This window comes from Lytechinus variegatus, chromosome 5, assembly GCF_018143015.1.
Source record: "Lytechinus variegatus isolate NC3 chromosome 5, Lvar_3.0, whole genome shotgun sequence".
Classification (NCBI taxonomy): domain Eukaryota; kingdom Metazoa; phylum Echinodermata; class Echinoidea; order Temnopleuroida; family Toxopneustidae; genus Lytechinus; species Lytechinus variegatus.
In genome coordinates, this window is record NC_054744.1 from 35,946,246 (window position 1) to 35,969,075 (window position 22,830).

The following is a 22,830-nucleotide window of genomic DNA, read 5'->3' on the forward strand; positions in this document are numbered from 1 at the left end:
TTGACTCGCACAACACACTGTACCGCATTTTTAAACGACTGCATGAAAGTCTAATTAATGTGTCAGCTGATTCAGTCAGGCTCGCACAGCTCGCAGCTCGAGCTTCTTGAGTTTAAGTTTAATATTAATAGGGCCTAAGTGTTATTTTTTTACTCGTCACGAACCTTGAGATTCATCAGATTTAGAAGATGGACTCCATCAGTACAGCCCCTCGGGACCAGCTATTGACAGAGCTCCATCGCTGTGCAAGTCAAGGAGAAACGGCCCATGTTTCGCGAATGGTGCAAGGAATGAGGAAACTTGGGCTGGATAGTCGCAATGAACAAGGGTGGACAGCGCTGATGTTGGCTGCCAGGAACGGGCATGTAGATGTCGCCAAGATCCTGTTACAAAATGGGTAAGATAGCCCAGGCCTAGGCTACGCCAGTATAGAGGAGATGATTGATTTTGATGATGGTAGTGATGATCAAGGAGGATTATGGGGGGGCATGGATGAATGGCGATGATCATCATCATGAGGAGGATGGTGGTCATATAAATGATGATGATGATGATAATGATGATGATGAACATATTGATGATTATGGTGGATGATGTCGATGATGATGATGATGATGACGACGATGACGATAATGATGATAATTGTATGCCTTATTATGCTTATGATGTCAAAGTTTACAGTAACGAGCAGACAGCTATATAAAAAATCAAAATTAAGTTTTAAACAAGGAGAGAAGTTTGCATAATTTAATTCCTTGATGATGGTGGTGTCACATGTGCATAAGCAGCATAGTTATTTAGGCTACATAAGATTTCATTTAAAATGGTACATCCAATATAAAAAAGAATGAGAATTATTGTATTTTACATGTTCTTAGAAAATAAAGCAGTTTAGAAAATTCATTGTAATGACAACTAATGTCTAATGATGATGAACTAGAATACATGTAGGAATATATTTTGTAAGTTCTTCTTTCTCTTTGATTCTAGTATTAAAAAAAATTGTCATGCTGATTAGATTGAAGATCTTTGTGGTTATTGTAGCTCTTATGATTCATGTAGGGCAGGCCTACATTTTTCTGTTCCCTTATTGCACAGGTGTGATCCATTTCTACCCAACAGATCAGGTCAGAACTCTTTGGATATTGCCGAGTTCTGGGACCATACTGAAGTCATCAATCTACTGAGGAATGATCCTCAGATCAAAGAAGTTGCCAACAAGGACCTGGTCAACTTCTTTGGCCTCAACCCACTTGATCGCCAGAGTCATCAAAGAACCAACAAACAGTGGATAAAGGATGCCATGCAAGCACCCACAACTACCTATATCCTGTACAGAGACTTGAATCCATATATCATCCCTTCTGAGGACAGTAATGGAACATTCCAGTACAATCTTGCTGCGTACTCCTTTAAAGAAATCTCCTTTGCCTTGAAAGAGGAAGCTTCCATTATATTCCTAGGGGTAGGTCCACTGCACCCTTCAATGAACAAGGATGGAGACATGCAAGAGAATAGCTCAGAAGGTGCCTGGTTTGCTGTGGATGTTACCAGTATTCCTTCAGAAGATCTGCAGAAGATCAAACCTGAAGCAGAGATGTTACCCAAGAGGAATCGCATGGCTTTGATGCTCCTGAGTCCAGTGGATGCTGGTATCATCAGTCAGGGGAGGTCCATGTTGGCATGGCATGACAGATACAAGTTCTGCCCTACATGCGGTGCATCTACTACCATGGCAGAGGCAGGATATAAACGAGTCTGCACAAAAGAAGGTAACATTCTACTTTCATGTTGGTTAACATTGATCTACATGTTGGCTAAATGGGTTAGATAAACATGTTGTAAACTTCACATTTTATAACCTTTTTGTCAATATCATTGATGATTTGTAATTGACTCTAGAGAAGCATTTTTTTTAGGATTAGATCACGTCATCCCATGACTTACTTGTCTCTCTCTTTTTTTTTCTTTCTTTCATATGTTAAAGCATAATCATTGGCCAATAATAGGCCTACCCTTGTTTCATGAATACTCATATTCTCAATGTCCAATTCTTCTCTATCTGCATATTACAGGTTATTAAATATAGCTTTATAGTCAAGATGTCTGTAACACCACTTATCCTACAAGTGTCAAACATGAGAATGAGGATTTATTTGTTTTGTTTTAATGTTCTAGGATGTAGAAGTCTGAAATGAGTTCATAACACTTGCTACCCACGCTTAGACCCAGTGGTTATTATGCTTGTAGTTTCTGAGGATGGGAAGAGCATTTTATTAGGGAGGAAGAAGGGCTTCCCAGGAAAGATGTATTCTTGCTTGGCAGGCTTCATGGAACCAGGTAGGTGGGACCTTTTTGTAAGAGGCAAAATAAAAATCAGACAAGCAGAGAGGTGAATGTTTGAACAATATATTGGACAAACAGTGGGAAATTTTTGAAGTTTTAAAGGTGTAATAAAGAGTTGTAATCATTAATCACCATCTCTACTGGAAATTCAAATTCAAATTGGCTGCAGTGGTGGTGACATTCTTGTTATTTAGGGTAAGGACGTGGGGGGGTACTCTTGTATAATGTGGAATAGGGATATGCTGCCTCAGCGGCCCCATTTTCAACAACTTGATTTCAGTGTTCTTGATACTCGTTTCCACTCAGAAGCCACCTAGTCTGCTCCAAAACCAAAGGCCCCACCTACAAAATATATCACATGCAAAATGGAAGTGCCAAGGCAAAACTAATCTATGAATGTATGTGATAAATAAAAATGTTATTAAAGGAGTACTCCAGGCTGAATATGTTCAAATATTCTATTAAGTATGCACCAGATCACACAATTTCACCTTGAAAAATAAAACTCCACACCGTGGGAGGGGGAAAGCCCCCCTCCCACACCCTCCCTCGTTTCGCTCGGTCGGGCTTGGTCGCTTCACCCCCCCCCCTGCATTTTGCTTCTCGTACAATCTCACTTTCATCAATTATCAAATGTTGGCAGCCCTGCCCTTGTAATAAAATAAGTTGCAGCAATGAATATTGCAATACACATTAAATCACTTGTCATTTTTTTTTCTAGGACACAAATTGAATAAATTCATAAAATAAAATACAAAAGCATAATTGGGGATATGACATCATCAGCTTGCTCATGGCATATTATAAAGACATGCATATAATTTAAATGTCATTCTGTTCAAATCATACATTTTCAGCGAGGAATACCCCTTTCAGATCTGGTGGGTGTTTCATAAAGCTGTTTGTAAGATACGAATGAATTTACACGCGACTGGTGATCCTGTCTTATGCTATGTGATATCTTTATGTAATTAAAGTTATGACCTAAGATGTTCCAGTCGTTCTTAAAGTCGTTCGTAACTTTACAAACAGCTTTATGAAACCCCCACCAGCTGGGTGTTTCATAAAGCAGGTGGTAAGTTAAGAGCGATTTTAAGAACGACTGGTGATCCTTTCTTGTGATAAATGATATGTTGATTGGTGATTACTTAGCGCATAAGAAAGGTTCACCAGTCATTCTTAAAGTCGCTCTTAACTTACGAACAGCTTTATGAAACACCCACCAGGTATGTTACTTTGATGAATAGCTTCAATAAATTCCCAGTTGATATTGATATGAATAATTAGTAAATTGTCACTTGCTTTACAAGTTCATACTTGCTTCGGAATAGAGCTGGTATCATTGCCAACTCTGACTTAGTTTCTATGTACACTCTACATGCATCCTAGTTATTATAGATATTCTTTTTTTTTACCTCTTTAAAATTTTCTACAAGGGTAAGCCATAAATTAGGATCCAGAGCTGTGGCGCTCGAATAAAGATTTGGGGGTCAAGCCAGACTGAACACACAATGGCTTGTCCCTTCTGATTGGGATTGATATTAAAATGTTAAGGTACAATAATTTTCCATCAGTAGAGTGAACCAGGGAGTCAGGGACCTGTTGGACCTTTATGTTTATCATATGGAAATTAGAGAGTTTAATAATCAATGATACATGTATTAATAATTCTAACAATTATGGAGTGCTGAGCGTTCAATTTTCTGATTACTAATTAGTTACTGGGATCATAAGACAAATATTGTAATCAAAACCAATTAATAAGTGAATTACCAAATCTCAGATTAAAAAGAACCAAAAACAAAATAATCAATGATACATGTATTAATGATTCTAACAATTATAGAGTGCTGAGCGCTCAATTTTCTGATTACTAATTAGTTACTGGGATCATAAGACAAATATTGTAATCAAAACCAATTAATAAGTGAATTACCAAATCTCAGATTAAAAAGAACCAAAAACAAAATGAAACAAAGATGTGCACCTCCATATAGATGAGCCCACAACTGATACAGAGTGGAAATATCTAGATATTAAAAAGGTGGGTCTATAGCAAGGTCTTAAATTATTCGAGGGAGTTGGCATTATGGATGTACGATGGCAATTTAATCCATTGGATGGGGCGCGGAAACCACTAATCAAGGGGTAAGTTGCTGATATTCCATAATTTTCCTGTACTTAGGCGAGACCATCGAGGATGCTGTCAGACGTGAGACCAAAGAAGAGAGTGGGATAATCGTTGGTAAGGTACAGTATCACTCCTCCCAACCATGGCCGATGCCTTCCCAGCTGATGATAGGATGTATCGCCAAGGCAACCACTTCCAAGATCACGGTAGATGAAGATGAGCTGGTGGATGCTCGTTGGTTTACCAGGCATGAGGTGATCGAGATGCTTGGATCATCAGGAGACTTGGGTTCAACCAAAGGAGGGATGTTTATTCCACCGGGGTCAGCTATAGCTCATCAGTTGATTAAACACTGGGCAAAGATGTCTCCAAACCTCTGATAGACTCTTCTCTTCCATACCAGTAACAGGGATGTAGTCCAGGCCGGTTCTTCCAAGTCACAAGGTAGATTGAGTAATCCTTCTCCCGTAGACTTTGTACATGTGACTTGGCCTTAAGATTGGCCTCAAGTACATCCCTGACCAGTAATCAGGCAAAATCAAGTTCATGGGATGAAAACTAGAGATATTCAGGTCATGGAGATAATGAAATTGCTATGGGCATTAATCAGTGCATTGTGACAGATTGAGATTCTATCAAATGGGTTCTACAGTTAAAATTACCAGGGTATTTTAGAAAAACTGATGAAAATTATGATTTTCATAATCTGTCAATACTTTGTTTTTGCACATTTGAATAATTCTGATGTTTATATATACACCAAATCTTTTTTTTATCAATTAAATTGATGATAGAATCAAAAGTACTAGTATCATGATCAATGTTACAGGGGCTATGGGGGTTGTTTCATAAATTTGTCCATAAATAATCCTTACTAGACTGGGACAGGCCTGGAAGGCCCCCCCCCCCCCTTCCAGATTTTACATAATATTTTCAGAACAGATAGCCTATGTCAATATAGTTTTGAACTATAGAGGGCAGTCTTTCTCTTGATGTCAAGCTACTGCTTGTTTTTTTTTTTGGAGGGGGAGGGGGTGTCTTTCAGGACGAATCCATTTGTTATTATTTAGGCTTTCTAAGTCATTGTCAAATATGCATTTCTACCTCGATTGTGTTGAAATTGTATATCTGCCTATACATCCATTAAGCAATTGTGAGAGAGATTTCATGGTTCCCTACAAAAGGACAGGTTCAGTTTCTGTTAAATAACACATGATAACATTCCAAACAATTTTTTTCACAATATGACCGCCTTACTATAAAATGGTACCATGGAGCTTTTTAATAAGTAAATGTTAAAAAATGTCATATCCATGATAAACAAGATTTCTTTAAAACACATTGTTTTTTTCTATTATTTTTTTGATGAACATGTTTTAAAGATATTCTGCCATAATGATATGGCGATATGCCATGTCTACTCAATTATTCATGTTTGTCAAATGTGATTATCAAGTGCAATTAATTGTTGATGAAATTTTGCATTTTTAATGTCATTTTATATGTATATGAAGATAGTTTTATGCATTTCTGAAATTCCAATAAATTGTTTGACATAATTTGCTATATCATGCATGTGAGCTGTTCATTAATTATTTTCAGTTCAGTAATTTAGGGGGCTCATAAGCTTTATGTTTTGCTTGTCACTATGTTATTTGGTTGTTATTTTATTATTATTGGTAGTTGTAGTTGGGGATGTAGTATTTATTCCACTTGCTTGGTTCATTATTTTCATTTCATTTAACCAAAGGATTTTATCCCCTGATAGCACCTAAATCTTTGAAATAAAAGGAGTATAAAACAAATGGGGCAAATCATTAGACAGAGCCAGTGGGATCTATCTTGCTAAAATAATAACCCCTCATCCAAAAATGATCAAATGATCATGCAAAAAAATGAATAATGAATGAAGAAAGAAATTAAGAATGGATGGATAGATGGATGAGTGAGTGAGTAAATGAATGAATGAATGAATTAATTAATTAATTAATTAATGAGTGAGTGAGTGAGTGAATGAATGAATGAAAGGAATGAATGGGGGAGTGATTGAATGAGTGGGTGAATAAATCAATCAATGGACATACAACCATGGATGATACAACACTCATGAGTCTAGATATTCCAATGATATGGATTGAATAGCGCCACCACATCATGCATTTCAGCGATGACACCTGTATCTCGAACAAATAGTTACCTCGCCCCACTGATTTGAATATTCAATGGAACTAGTCTAGTGTAGTGGGTTGATAACTTAGAGACACGTTTATTTCTATGGTGAAAACGAATAAAGTGTCAACATTTCTCTCTCAATTTTTAATATGTATACCAGTAGCGGATCAAGCTTTCTGCCAAGAAGGGAAGTGGGGCGGTTGATTGATATGTTTGATAAGAAATAAAAATAGGTTAAGGCATTTTTGGATCTTTCTCTTTTACTCATCTTTGACTACTCAGTCGAAATCCCTTCCATATTTTCCCACTCGCTTTGTATGTTTTTATTAGGAAGGGGGTAAACCCCCTAATCACATCTCACCCCCGATCCGTCACCTTTCACATGTAATGAAGGATGGTATAGTAATATGAATAAGTCCATAATGGCACATTCCTTATTATTAGGCCATCGATGTCGTGCACCAGCCTATGATCCGCGCGAAACTCATCTTGCCGCGCCCACTCATATAAAGTTGTCCCACCTACTTAAAGGGGAATCCAACCCAAATAAAAACTTGTTTTTATAAGAAAAAGAAAAATCAGACAAGTTGATAGTAGAAAGTTTGAACAATATTGGATAAACAACAAGAAAGTTATGAATTTTTAAAAGTTGTAAATATTGGTAATCACTATACCCATGGAGACTTCAAATTGGCCGCATATGGGATGTCATAGTGATGTAAGGCAAGGACTACTGTTCCATGTACTCCAATACATATTATGACTATAATGTCATTTTCCCCAAAAGTTTTATTTCAAATTATATTTTTCTTTCATGAGGACATAAAACAATATACTACCTGGGTTATATTTAGATTACTGCCCCAGGGGAATGGGTATTTAGGAGAAAACCACAAATCCCTGATAATAAAGTACATGGCCTATGGGAAAGTTGTCCTTGCCCCTTGTCATAATTGACTTACCCAGTTGCCAATTTGAAATCTACATACTATTAGTGATCTCAATTTTAAAGCAGCTATAGCTTTCTTATTGCTTGTCCGATTTCTTTCAAACTTTCACCATTCTGTTTAATTCATTTTTCTCCTTCCCAACACAACATTTTATGGCCAAGGCTGGATTCCCCTTTAACTTCTTAGATTGGAAAGAAAAAAACTGTTGCCATCAGGAGTTCTACGAAATAATGCAAAACTCGAGGGAGCATAGAAATGTAGTAAAGTATTTAATTCTACCTCAGATTTCGATGAAATGTCATATCTTATGCTTGTTTGATTTTACTCTAGTCCTTAAAGTCAGCTTGATTCGTGAAGTTGGCCTTTAAGTTAGACCATCCCCCATACATCAACGGTAGGAAATGAACGCCCTCTGTCACCAAGTAGCTCTGATCAAGAGCCTGGATAGATAAGAGTGATAAAGATTACTGATGGGTATGAATTTCTATTTGGGCGGGGCCACCGATTACTCAAAAAAGGCAACCCCTATTTGTGATAAAATAGCCGTTGACTGATACGTGAGAAATTGTAAGGTTGGTCCAGATCGTGGACCTAGGTCAATAAATAGAAAGATAGATAGATAGATAGATTGCAAATTTTGCTCTAAAATGGCGTGATGAGCCCAATATTGAGGGCCGCAACACGTTATCTAAAATGTCACAAGCCTGAGAAAACAAAATGACCATTTTAAAAACGATAATCTAATTTTGTAATTGAATTTACATAATACTCAGGATCTTTTTTTCTTTTATCTTTATTTCCTTTTGTCATTCCCTTTTTTCTTTTCTTTTTTTGGGGGGTCGTGAAACATGTAGGAGTCCATGGACCCGTTCCGACTCTATACGCAGTGCTCATGTATGACAAAATTAAAAAGAAAATTTAAAGTATAAAAGTCAGGACCCAGTACCTTATTAGATATCAATTATCACCATCAGGCCTATATATTTTAACTGATCTGCGTTTCATATTCCATTATGATGTTTCCTACTATAATGTTTATAGACATAACTGTTTGGGTGACCAGAGCCTCTATTTAGTTTCTTTCTCAGTCGGGAAACGTGTCTTTCTTTTCAGACCGTCTTAAAACACTGTCCAAAACGCACCCTTCTATACAATTTTCTCATCGATAATCTGCTCGGCCCCGTTGCATAAAAGTTACTCTTATGGTAACTTTGCAATCCAGTGGTTACTTTTATTGAATCCTTGATTTTGATTGGCTGATGAGAATCGTTACCATGGTAGTTACCATTGGATGGTATAACTTTTATGTAGCGGGCCCCCTGATAATCAAAACATATTTTATCTTGAAATTGAAACCCCGCTATCCCACGTTTTAGGTTAATTTATTTGCTGAACGGAGACAATCCGGTGTGAACCTGTCTCAGGCTGATGTGAAAGGGATTTTCACCACCCTTCTTGTCCTGCCCCCCCCCTCTCTCTCTCTCTCTCTCTCTCTTTCTCTATCTATCTATCTTTCTATCTATTTATATATCTACCTATTTATCCCCTCCCCCTATATATCTCTCTAACGTGCACCAATAGACCCCATTATACAGTGCGTATCAAAAAAAAGTTTACACTTTGAAAAAGCCCTGGGAATTAAAAAATATACAACATGTGGGTAATTTTTTCACATATAATCTTGGGTTTGGGTCTCATCTATCCAATGAAAGTAAAAGTTTTGACAGAATGTCACATTTGAGTGAGCACTGTCCATTTTTGTAAAGCTCGCAGAAAACTGTTTGCGCTGTGTCAAGGTGAAAGGGCAAAATCATACCCTGCGAAACATTTCTCATGCATTTTTCTTGCACTCAATTGAAATAAAACGGATACATTCAAGCATTTTGTAATATTTTTTTCCATCCAAATTGAAATTTCAACACTTAGTAAGCACAACCTTTACCATTTTGTGCCAGCTGCATGATCTGAGGACGTAATCGAATCTGAACAAAAATTTATATCAGACATCTCCATCATTTTTTCACTAATTTTTTATCATTTAAAGCGGTTTTATATTTCATTTTTCATTTAATACCTGTTTCTCCACACTTTTCCCAAGCTTGACAATGATTAACAAAATAAAAATCAAGCCTAAACCATTTCATGTAAATCACAGCTCAGTGTAAAGCAAATATCGTCACGATGGCCTCGGTGTGTCGGGGAGTGGGGTGGGGCTCAATGCACTCTTCGAAGTGTTTTGGGCAAGGAAACGGGTTAAAAAAGATAAAAGATATCTTGAAATCAATTTACTAGCTAAATTCCATGTGCTTTTCGTGATTTAGGTCTACTTTTCTTCACATAACTATTTTAAAGTTCTGCGCAAATCATTTTTCACTAACTTTTTAAAAGTAAGTGGTGCTCACTCAAGCGGAAATATTTTTCGACAGTTATGTCGTCATTTGCTTAAATGGATCGGTACCAATGTTAAAATGTGGAAAAAATCTTCACGATATTACAAACATATAATTTTACAGGATTTTTTCTTAGTGTAAACTTTTTTTTGATACGCACTGTATATGCACATCCGTTTTCGTATCAATTCACTAAACCCATCTTTCAGCGCTAGAAATTTTTGTTTTAATGACACAACTTTCTGACTATGAATAGATACCGTTGTTTTGGCATTTATCCGAGCAACAGCTTGGAGAAACTTGCTTTGCCCATGCACAGCGGAGGACCATTGGCCTGAGCTAAATTTAAACATTTTCAGGGAAGTTCTATAACTGTTTTCTGAATTCGAGCCAAAACTATTATCTATCTGCCTCCTCCCAATTTGGATCGAATTATCCGCATAAGCGGTCAATTATGGACAAAAAAATGTCCATCTCATCTTTCCGGGAATAAAAATATGAGGAAAAAAAGATATGTTGAACTGCATACTTGTCTAATACCGGATAAAAAAGATTTGGGAATTCATATTCGGTTTGACATAAAGTGTAAGTATATATTAATAGAGACGCATACAAATATTCGTCTTCGTCGTTGTTGTTTTTGTTATTTATAGTGTTGTCGTAGTTGTTATCATCATCAGTAATATTCTCAACCTCACCTCAATTTTTATAATTTCAATGTAATTTTCTCGAAATCCTTTTAAAGTGTGTAAGTGTAAAGATTCATGGTCATTTTCTCATTAAAAAGAAAGAAAAACAGTTAATGCGAGTATGCGACTGTGATTATAAAAAGAGTTCGTTAACTGAAAATTAGGCCCACATCTATTCTTCAGATTATTACTTTTTTCCACCCGATGATCATCAAGTTTCAGTGCTACCCTCGCTCCCCCTATAAAAAGAAACACACAAAAAAGGCAATGCTAGAAGTCAGACAAGGTATTTTATAAGATATTGCTTTATAACGTCCCATGATAAAGATCGTTCGTTGGTAAGCCAAACGAAGCATTTCCTTTCCAGATGCTCGTGATGAAAAGGCGAGCCTACATCTTCTACTTTTTTCACCATTCATTTAAGAAAGCACAATGAGGCAAAATATTCGTAGCTTTACCGTAGTGAAATCTAATTTAAAGATTTTGAGTTGATTCTTCGCCAGGAGAAAAATATGTTTGATATGATTATTATATCAAACACATTTTTTCCGTGGTAGGCCTGTAAATTAGAAAGTACACATTAGCCCACTCCCCCCTCTCATTTTGATAATTGAATACCTGTGTCGCGAGATGGCCATGGATGACTTTGAAAATCATGTCTGTACCAGGGATAAGCTAGACATGAATATATCGGCCAGAATTACCCCCACCCGTCCCCCCTTCCCCCTCCCACCACCACCACCAAAATTAAGGAAAATGACGTTATGGTATTTTTATTTTGATCCTAAAATTTCCTTGAGATGACCATGAAGTCATTATGCTGAAAAGAGATGACTCGCTTTACTTTTTCTTTGTGGAGTTCCAGCAGTCATCACGTGGTTTTATGAGTCACGTGATGAAATGAGAACCCAAAAGATAAACAGCGGGAAAGAAACCCCTATACAAAAAAAAATCTTGATGCGTAGAAGTACAGGGTCCCGTCTTACGAAGATTGCTCCGATCAATCGCAATATGGAAAGCCAGCAACGTCAACATCGAAAAAAACATGTTTGTTCAAAACATTTTCTAGATATGATGCATATTCATACATTCATAGTTTTCTTGAAAATTCAGTGTGCTCACTACTTCTCATAGTTTTGAAAAGACATTGTGCGATTTCCTGAAGAAAAATTTATGACGTTGATGGATTTCCATATACTTAAGATTGGTCGGATCAATCACAACTCTTTGTAAGATGGGACCCAGCTCTGAAAAGTCATTTCGAGAAAGTCTGATTTTATAATAAGATACTGATTTCATAACATGTACATGTGCAATAGATGGGAGTCACATTTAAAGGTCAAGTCCACCTCAGAAAAATGTTGATTTGAATCAATAGAGAAAAATCAGACAAGCACAATGCTGAAAATTTCATCAAAATCGGATGTAAAATAAGAAAGTTATGACATTTCAAAGTTTCGCTTATTTTCAACAAAATAGTTATATGAACGAGCCAAATGAGAGAGTCGATGATGTCACTCACTCACTATTTCTTTTGTTTTTTATTGTTTGAATTATACAATATTTCAATTTTTACGAATTTGACGATTAGGACCTCCTTGCCTGAAGCACAAAATGCTAAACTAATGGAACTCCACGTGTTCAGGGCAAAATAAAACTTTGTTTCACAGGACAATGATGAGAAAATTAGAATATTTCATATTTCATATAATAAAATACAAAAGAAATAGTGAGTGAGTGATGTCATCACTGATCAGTGGATGTCATCAACTCTTTCATTTGGATGTAACTGGCTCGTTCATATAACTATTTTGTTGAAAATAAGCGAAACTTTAAAATGCCATAACTTTCTTATTTTACATCCGATTTTGATGAAATTTTCAGTGTTATGCTTGTTGAATTTTTCTCTTTTTATTCAAATCAAGTTTTTGTTGGGGTGGACTTGTCCTTTAAAGGGGCAAGTCTATACCCCCAACAGAAGGTTCATTTGAATAAAAAGGGGGAAAACAAGCATAACTCTTCAAACTTATATCGAAATCAGAAATTAGAAAGCTTAAAACTTCACCTATCATTCACAAAACAGTTATAAGCTCACCACAGTGAGAATGTCACTCACCAATTATTTAATTTGTTTTTAATTACTTGAATTTATTACAATTTTTAAGAACTTGACAAAAAAGGGACTCGTCGCCTTTTCACCAATGGCAATTTTTCATGTTCACATTTCTTTTAATTTCTAGTTCAAAAAATAAAATATAAAAGAAATAGTGAATATTTGCATACCGACCAGGATGTGCATAATTGGTGAAATTAAGAGAAACTTAAGAATGCATATAAACTTTCTTGGTGCGGCTGTAGGGGTAAGTAGCTCTCTCCCATTTGCTTCACATAACACAAAGGCTCAACATGACTGCCTCCCCACCACCACGCAAGCAAATTTAATTGATTTAATTGATTGATAACGAATTTAATTGATTGATTGATTTATAACTTTTTATTTCGTTTCAAAATTTCAACAAAGTTACAAAGTAAAGCGTATAATTATAATATAGCCTAATGGTTGGTTGGTTGGTTGGTTGATTGGTTGATTGATTGATTGATTGATTGATTGATTGATTGATTGATTGATTGATTGATTGATTGATTGATTGATTGATTGATTGATTGATTGATTGATTGATTGATTGATTGATTGATTGATTGATTGATTGATTGATTGATTGATTGATTGATTGATAACAAATCTGATTGATTTATTGATTGATATCAAATTTCATTGATTGATCGATTTATTACGAATTTATTTCCTTTCAAAATTTCAGCTAAGTTACAAAATAAAGCGAATTATAATATAACGTAATGATAAGAAATAGAAACCTGATGAAAATCAAATCTTGTTAATGAAGGTTTCCTTTAATAAATACCCACAATTCATATAGAGTCCGGGTTGGGGGTTTTAAAACCTCTAACACCCCCCCCCCCCCCTCCTCCCCTCGATCCGCCACTGGGTGTAAAAGTGTATTGAGAGACATACATATTTATCGGAAGAGATATTTGGACCTTGATAATTTATTTTACACATTCAAGAAACCGTTAAACAATCTTTTATGTTGTAAGCATGGTAAGAGGAAAATTGATTTTCCATATTTCTAATAATATAGTAAAAATATGAATTCTAATATTACTTGGGATTTGCATGAATTGCAACAGTTTTGTGTAAAATTTTAATTGACACCACTTTCCTATTTGACATCCAATTTAAAAAGAAAATCAGAGATATTCTTGTCTAACTTTCTCTTTTCATTCGGGCTTCTTGCTGGGATGGACCTGACCTTAATGAATTGAAAGAAAGAGAATGGCCCTGAAATAGAATATACTGGTAATGTGGCTTTAGGAGATAATTAACTCGTTATCTAACATACTGTGTGTCATCCCTTGTAAACCAGGTGTATACATCCGATATAGGTGAGTGAGTAGGAGGAATATGATACCTTCATCCTTCAGCCCACATAGAAACGGCATACACTTATTTTTCATAAACATGGGATTTTTAACTTCGGATATTGAGCGCCGTGTATGCGGACCTCTCTTGCACAGATAATGAACTTGCTAAACTGCCATATAGATGGGGGTTGGGGAGATTGCCCAAATAAATTCCATCACCAAAATAAAAATGAGAAGGAAAGAAAAGGGAATGAATGTCATATTATTGTTATCCAAAATATACCACAAATTAGCGTTTCTTATCTTAAGAGTGCCAAAATTGTTTGTCCTCTTCAAAATGTTTAGTTCTTTACCCCAGTGACTTGTTATAATTACGTCTTAAATCCTAAATGTTTCATTGAAATGATATAATGAACTTAAACATATGTTTAAGTATGCTCAATTTGGTTGTGGTAAAAAAAATTATCTACACATTAAATGTAACAATTAATTTCACTCAGGTAAGGGCTCGAATCCTGAATCTTTTTATTAACCTTTTGGATAATGGACCATTATCAGTCCACACTATCCGCGCTTTCCAGAATATAACAACGACTCCGTAAAACTAATAATGATTCATTTTCAATCAGACTATGATATAATATTGAAGGCCGGTAGACCATTGCATAATAATGAATTGAAACGTGCAAGCAGTAGACTTGTTGATGTACTTCTATCGACCAATTTCCTCGATTCTTTCAACACGATTAGAAAATGCTATAGGCCTCTATCTGGACTGACCTAAACCTAGTTTCAGAATAAAGCAGGAGAACAGAATCGGAAACAGAACAAATCACGATCTTATATCGCCATTTCAACGAGAGAAACGTATAAACATTTGACAGATTATAAACCATAGTCTAAAATGAAATTTAATAAAGATATTACTAGACAATGCTAGAATATAATGATTTAGACATGTAGCGTTTTTATATAACAAGTTAGGATAAGTTTTCCCATACAGGAACACAGCTTAAGATGTAAATTTTTAATCACATTTGTTTATGATTGTGTGTGCATTGTGTCATGAAATATGCTACTGCCCACATGTCATTCATGGATTTTTTTTTTGTCAGTGGGGGTTGGATAAAAATAGCAACTTTTAAATTACATTTCCTATGAAAGAATGAGATATCCTTCCCCAAAGCTGGATACCAGTGAGATTAAAGTCTCTCAATGAAAATGTCATGTGATAAATTCGTGTCAAATATTACGTTTTACCATTAGTTTGACTTATTGATCATGGATAAATATTTTAACAAGAGCATATTTTATGTAATTCTATTAATGGTCCATTATTTTTGGTAATTATTAATATCTATTTAAATCAACTTCAACTTTATCCCAATCGTCTCGGGGAAAACATAACTCGAATTGTTATTCAAGTAGGCCATTATGGGACACTGCTCTTTGGCATTAATCATTCGTAAAATTATATACATCGCACCCTGTTAACATCAAACTATTTCATGAAACTGCAGATAATGCGTCATTTTGTCTGCCCTTCGATATAAATAATATTAATGACGATGTTATTATAACAATAACTTTAAACCTGCAACCTTTAAATGCCTGAACATCGGCACCTAATCCTCTTTTAAATGAGAATCTTTTCCTGGCTCAAAAGGTATACAAGAGTGCAATTTTGTATATTTTTAACCTCTGATGGCAGATGCAATATTGCACTCCGAGTTCAGAAATAATCTAGTTGCATTTGACATGTTTGAAAAGAACCCTACATAAAGGGGCTTTTTGTGCATTTTATGTTTATGACTATTTTTAAGTCGAATGTCTTTTTTAAAAATTCTATTTTAAATGACTAGGGTCTTACTCTTCCACTAAAATAAAGTCTTATCCTGCCCCCTTTGACATGTCTGATCCATATTCAAATATTTGTAAACCAAATTTGGTTTTAAAAAAGTTACGTTGGTCGATAAAAGGGTGTATACTGATAGGAGATAAAATCTACTTCTCGATCTCAAAATAATTAAAAGAAAATATGTCCAGATACAACATAGTTCGACACGCACTTTTGCGCCATAATCCGAGACTGGATGTGTTTTCACTTGTCGACAGCCTATATGTCACTGTACTCTCCAGTATTCGTGCAATTGTTTGTGCAAATAATTAATATCTTCCCGTTGGTATATTGTTTAAGAGCTATTGTCTTAATCCCCTTCATCTTTCACTTCACAGTTATGTCATAATTATTGACAGTTATATTCAACTCAGCTCATACCCTGGGAAATTGATATTATGTAATGTTTAATCAGGGTCTGTCTAGTGCCTGCTATATACCGTGAAGAAAATAACTTCACGAGTTTGTTCGTATTTTTTTTAGTTCTTTGTATACTTGTTTTTTTAAGTCAAATTCAAACATGGCCGTATCTAGCGGGGGGGGGGGGCAGTGGTTAGACATTTTAGACTTAATTTTTTTTACTGAAAATTAACCAAAAGTATAATATTTTGGGGGAAACGTCACTTTAGGAAATGATTTCATTCAAAACAAATATATATGTGTATACATGTTATCATGGTCATAGAATATGTGTTATAAATTAGGCCTAACTTCCCAGTGCATATGGAACCATTAAAGAAAAACATTACGTTGGCAGGTTGGAATACCTTTAACACCTTTTCAAACCTTATGAAGTGACTGAAAATAGAATTTCCATTATCATCAACTCTAAAACTTTGATACAGGGTAGCCTGATTATTAATATCCTAATCAAATTTCGGCAATTAACCTTGCATGCAGTGAATGGGTCAAAAGAAGACATTATTAGACGGGTGCGCGTGAGAAAATTATGCCTGGATAAATTTCATTGGCCTCTAACAAATGCAAATTTATCCTATAAACTGTTGTGTAATCTGTGGATTAACTCAATGAGTAATTTAACAATTACACATTTACTCCTATATACCAGAATATGTCTGACCCCCCCCCCCCCCCACTTGTTTGACACTGCAAAAAGAAATGCATATGAATTTTGTTATTTTTTTTTACTTTGTGAGAATAAATTACTTGGTCTTCTATCTGATTTAAATCAAGGTTAAATTTGAAATAAATTAAAAGGTGTCATTTCGTCACTTTTTGCATCACTATTCAGAGCTCACTTTGGCACAACATGAATATGTCTGTTTGACATTGTGAGCTTTTTTGTTTGCTCATAGTAATTTCAATTTTTGTATTACCAAAACGTGAAGATCATATAGGGAACCCTTTTTAATTTTAATGACATCCAATATTGGAACTCTCTTCCTAATCAAGCTGTTAAAATTGTCCTCACGCTAACTGAAATCTACTATAGAGATCAGCATTGTATACTCGTAAAATGCACACATTTTGTACAGTTGATTTCTTTATTCTAATTAACATGGGGTAAGTTAGAATATAATCTTGTTTGACATAATGTAGGTAATTATTGTTTGCTTCTGGTTTTCGAAAATTATTTGATCGATGGATTTGTCATTTTTTCCATGTTCTTGTACTTTTCGTAGTAAATATATATTACAATAATACACTCTAATAAATTGGTAAAATGCTCCATGAGGGTAATTATGTGTCCAATCAAAATTGGTCTTTTCTTTTGGGCATTTTCATTTATCCATTGAGATGAAAATTTTGCCCATTCAAAAGTATATGCTGCTTATTTTTTAAACTGGACTATGCTTCCCGCATTGGGTAAAATACTGCCCCAAATAGGTTGGACACAACATAATTACACTCGTGCTGGTTAAAATTACCCAATATTTTTTACAATGTAGGACCCCATTGGAAGTAAACCTTAAGACTTTCATGAGTTATTGTCAATGTATTTTTCCCATTTGTTGTATCTTATATACATGATATATATAACTTGTGATATTCTTGACGAATAGAATCAATCATGCCATAGTAAGTAACTGCATGTTACTTACACGTTACTTACACAATGAAAATAGATAGGTGTACTGTCCATGGTAACAGTTAACAGGGGCCGCGGAAGGGGGGAGCTGGGGGGCTAAAGCCCCCCCCCCCCCAACTTTTTTCCAAAACCGTGTACAAAAATGTAAAAATTACCATAGGATTGTGATTTTTTGCATGGTCAGCCCCCCCCCCCCCACTTTTGGCTCACCCCCCTCTTTGAAAACCGTTCCGCGGCCCCTGGTTAATACTATTTTTAACATCAAACGAGTAACAAGTGTTATTGTTTCTAACATCCAACATGTAACAAATTAAATTGTTTTTAACATCCAGCTAGTAACCCTGAATATAAATGTTATAATGTAAAATATGCAATACAGAACTTGTCTACAAACAGTTTTCCAATTAACAACACATGACAACAAAATCTATCGATTTAATTATGATTATGAATATTCAAGGAATTTAAACTTTTATCAATGTTTGGATTTACATTTCAAACTTCAAATTTACACACTGTATGTATTGTGGATCATCAACGTCCAACATGAAAAGATGAAACGGTGGAATATAAGTTCCTTGAAGATAACCATTAACGATAACCTGATTATTAAAGCACATGGGTGTAATAAAATAGAAAACTATCGCGGGGTATACGATATCAGATTGTTCCTATATAGATTGATAAGACACACCCCTGCATATGTCGACTTGCATATCCGTCATTTATCATCTAGATTCAGGCAAACTAAATTGCTAAACTATATGTGCTCTCGGGGAAGGTAAGAGGGGAGAAATTCAAGGCCAGGTCCATCCCAACAACAAGTTGACTTGAATAAACAGAGAAAAATCAAATAAGCCTACAAACTGAAAATTTCAACGAAATTGGATGTAAAATATTAAAAAATTGCATTTTACAGTAAAACACTAGATAAGGTACCAATGACGTCACATACTTATCATTTCTTGAATTTGTTTGTAGGTTATCAAATTAGCTTATTCAAGATTCAAGAAAATACAGATTTATTTCCCTCTTTCCAAAGAAATTAAATGCGACATAAACAGCCACCACAAATTCTTTGTCAGCAAAATACCACACTGTGAGGACATCATAAAGTGGGGAAGTGGGAGGTCTGTAAAAAATGAAAGTGAATAAAAGAAACTTGTTAAACACACATCATCTTTGCAATAAGAAGTGATACTGTTGTGTAAGAGAATGTTTTTAAAGTGACCAAACTAAAGGCAAACGTAATAAACCAGATGACGCCTGCAGATGTTCAATTAATAAGCGTACAGTCGTGGAAATAGAAAACAGTTAAATTTAGGTTTAACGTTGAATGATACAATCAAATTCGTACATAATCCGTCATGTATACTAAACAAGTAACAAAAAGGAATTTGGGTTGGGTGGAATGATAACATCTTTAAGAAGTTATAGTTTTGAAGTTTCTTCAGTGTACTGTCTACTGCGGTGTACATCATAACGTCAGCTAAACCTTAAAATAACCCACAATATCCTTAACCCTCCCGGTACTTCGGAAGTCTGCTCGCGAAAGACCCTTCAAACGCCTTCCCAATTTCATTATAAACCTTCCGCTCTGAGAGGATCGCTATCCCTTCAAGGGCCGCATGACAGTTTTCCATTATATGTAAAGTTTGAGATTTTTCAGGGGGTAACTTAACAATACTATTTTCATGGAAGACAGTTTACAAATTTCCAGTAAAAAAATAAATTACATGCTCTAACGTACAGATGGGTTGTTTGGGGCCATGGACCCCCAAAAACATTTCACGACCCAGAAAAAACAAGAGAAAGGGAAAAAAGGAAAAGGAAAAGGGTGAAATATGATGTTTTTCTGAATATTTATATGTCAAAATCTATTACTAAATAAGATCTGGTAATGAAAAGTTCAAAAGTTTTGCTTGCTTCGCTCGTTCACTATTTTGATTTTTAGTTCGTCCCATACGCTCTGTCTCCCCCCCCCCCTGTTAACGTTGGAGGTGTTATTGATGGTGTTGTGGACAATGTTAGTAATCATTTACACAACTACTGGCGAACAGATGGGGGGTCATGGATCCACCAAAATTTTCGCTCGGAGCTCTTAAAAATTTTTGCCAAATACGCCATGTCCCCCCCCAAAAAAAAAAATGTTTGGCTCAATACTTTATACAACATATCATATTCTACACAAAATAGATGTTGTTCCAATTTGTAAATGTACCTGTGTTGAATAACAATACCCATTGTAGCCCCCTGACTTTTTCAGCAGTAATAAAAGTAATGAAAAAAGTGGAAATCGCCATTAACCAATTTTCCATGCCCCCCCCCCCACGATCAAAATCGTCCCGCAGCCCATGAAAGTAATGTCGAAATTGATTAGAAAAGCTCTAGTTTGACATTTACCGAGCGTGAACAGGATAAATTTGATTTAAGGAATTTAGGGATATCAGTGATTCTGATTTTTAACAGATTACGGGAAATATCCACCACGTGATCTAGGTTCCATTCAAAAATAGATCATGGGTAATTTCAAAATCTGCATCAATTTGGCTTATTGAAACAAAACACCGTTAAAACATAATGATTTCCACAACGAATCACAAGATACTTTTCAAAAAAAAATTACCTGCTCCACTTGCCATGTAAACATCTCTCATTACTTGTTTCGCCATATTTATCATTCTTAGTTTAAATACATATTCTAAGTTCATTTAGAAATTAGCCCGAAATTAATTTAATGTTAAAAACGTTCCTCTCATATTATTTTTTGCAAAATATTTTTAATGCATGTTAATCAGGATCTAAGCGAGTTTCACCTGAAATCAAATTAATTTCCATCTTTACGGGAACAACAAAATATGACATAACGTTGAAAACTATTAAAAGATTTCAATAAAATCTGGACCTATCCTATCCCACACTCTCCCTACCATTCATATATCAGTGGTGAAATATCCAACATTTTCCATATTGACCTCGTCGCATTGTCATGTCACTTGTTAGATAATGACCAGATAACAAAATTGTCTGATTGCATTTATTCATCAGCAAAGAAACGTCTCATGACTGTTTACCTATTCTCAATGCTTTCGATCAATTGGAGAGTTGGTCTGCCGAACTTACAGTCTAAATTGACTGTTTCCGTACCACTGACTGTTCCATTAACTCAATTTGATATAAATGAAAGTTAATAGACGATGCAGAGCGGACTACAGAAATAGACAGCTTTTTGTTTCATCTGATTCTCTTACTTTTTGCTGATGAGTTATCTCTTTGACAACACCATATGGCCGATATTGACAGCTTATGTTTCTTGGCATTAGCATGAACTAATTTAAGTCTGAATCAGAGTCGACTTTGGGACCCAGGGTCCCTTCTTGGGACGAATATTTACGATTGATTTCACATAATAATTAAGGTTATTGTATATTAGCCCCACGATCAATTCTTAAACTTTATGTTAACGGGCCCTATATACCGATAAACGAACTAATGAATTTTGGGATCTATATCAAACGTTATAGTGCAAACGTTAAGGGGTTCTGTTCATTTCTTCTCATAGATACTGCTCAGAATTAAATGAAATTTAAGGAGATATTAATGTAATCCAGTATTTTTTCAATTTAGATTTGAAAACTCATGAAAGCTAACTATATCTTTTTCTCTATTTGGCATTGTAAACAATAGTAACTTTTTTTATCGCATGACATTGCCTTGAAAAATGGTAAATGATGGGGAACGTTTTCAAAATATCATCCCTTGCATAATACATTTGAGTATGAGAATTGAAACATAGAGTTGATATGCAAACCAAAAGAATGAGCTGCATTTTCTGAGACAGTTTAAAATAGATTCCGGAAAAACGGGGAGAGGCTCATCTTATGAGATTGAACGGATATGTGATACCGAAAATGGAAATGTTTATGGGGATAAAATATTCAATTTCCCTTTGATTGACGTATATAGTGCTACTTTCACACCAACGAATCCACTACAGACCGATCGAAATGCATTGTGTTATTTCAAAATGGCGTATTATCGGTCGGTTTTGAGTCGGTATCGTTGATGTGACTGTAACAATGGTTAAGGAGAATGAACTATGCATGTGTGATATGGGATTTCGATATCATCAACGTTTTATTAAGCGTGTGCATGAGTATGATCAGAATCAGTGCAGACTCCGAAAATAATCGAAAGGAGTTAGATAAACTACATGATTATGAAATAATGGAAAATGATGGGGAAATATATGGGGAGCGAGCAAACCTCAAATCTCAAGTTTGCTTGAGCTAGTGCTGAATAATAGCTTGCCATGAAAAGCAGCAAGAAAGAACACTGCTAAGAATTTTAGTTCATTAATCTGCTGCTATTTTCATATATTTTACAATTTTTACCCCCAATTCTTCTAAATCACTTCATCAGTAAAGTAATGAGACAAAAAATTTGAGCGGGCCAAACATAGCTTATGGGGCAAAACTTACTTTTAAATCTGCAAGAGAGCGAAGCATGCCAGCAAAAATGAATATGACTTTTGAAATACAAAAATTCAATTTTTGATAGATTTTGACATAATTTTCAGAGACCTAGATCGTAGGCCCCCTATTTTGCACCTTTTCCTTTCCCTTTCTGTTTTCTTTTTTCCCCTTTTTTTAATTCTTAATCGTGAAAAGTTTTGGGATCTGTACGCCAGTGCACTACATTACCATGGTTCATGAGCCCCTTCGTAAATCACTGCCCTCATTTTGGGGTAAACTTTCAGCA

The 22,830-nt window shown here is 35.3% G+C and overlaps 1 pseudogene; it reads left to right on the forward strand.

Moving 5' to 3' along the window:
- The first annotated feature begins 67 nt into the window (after positions 1–67).
- On the forward strand, positions 68–6,059 carry LOC121416020 (annotated as a pseudogene).
- Positions 6,060–22,830: the final 16,771 nt, after the last annotated feature.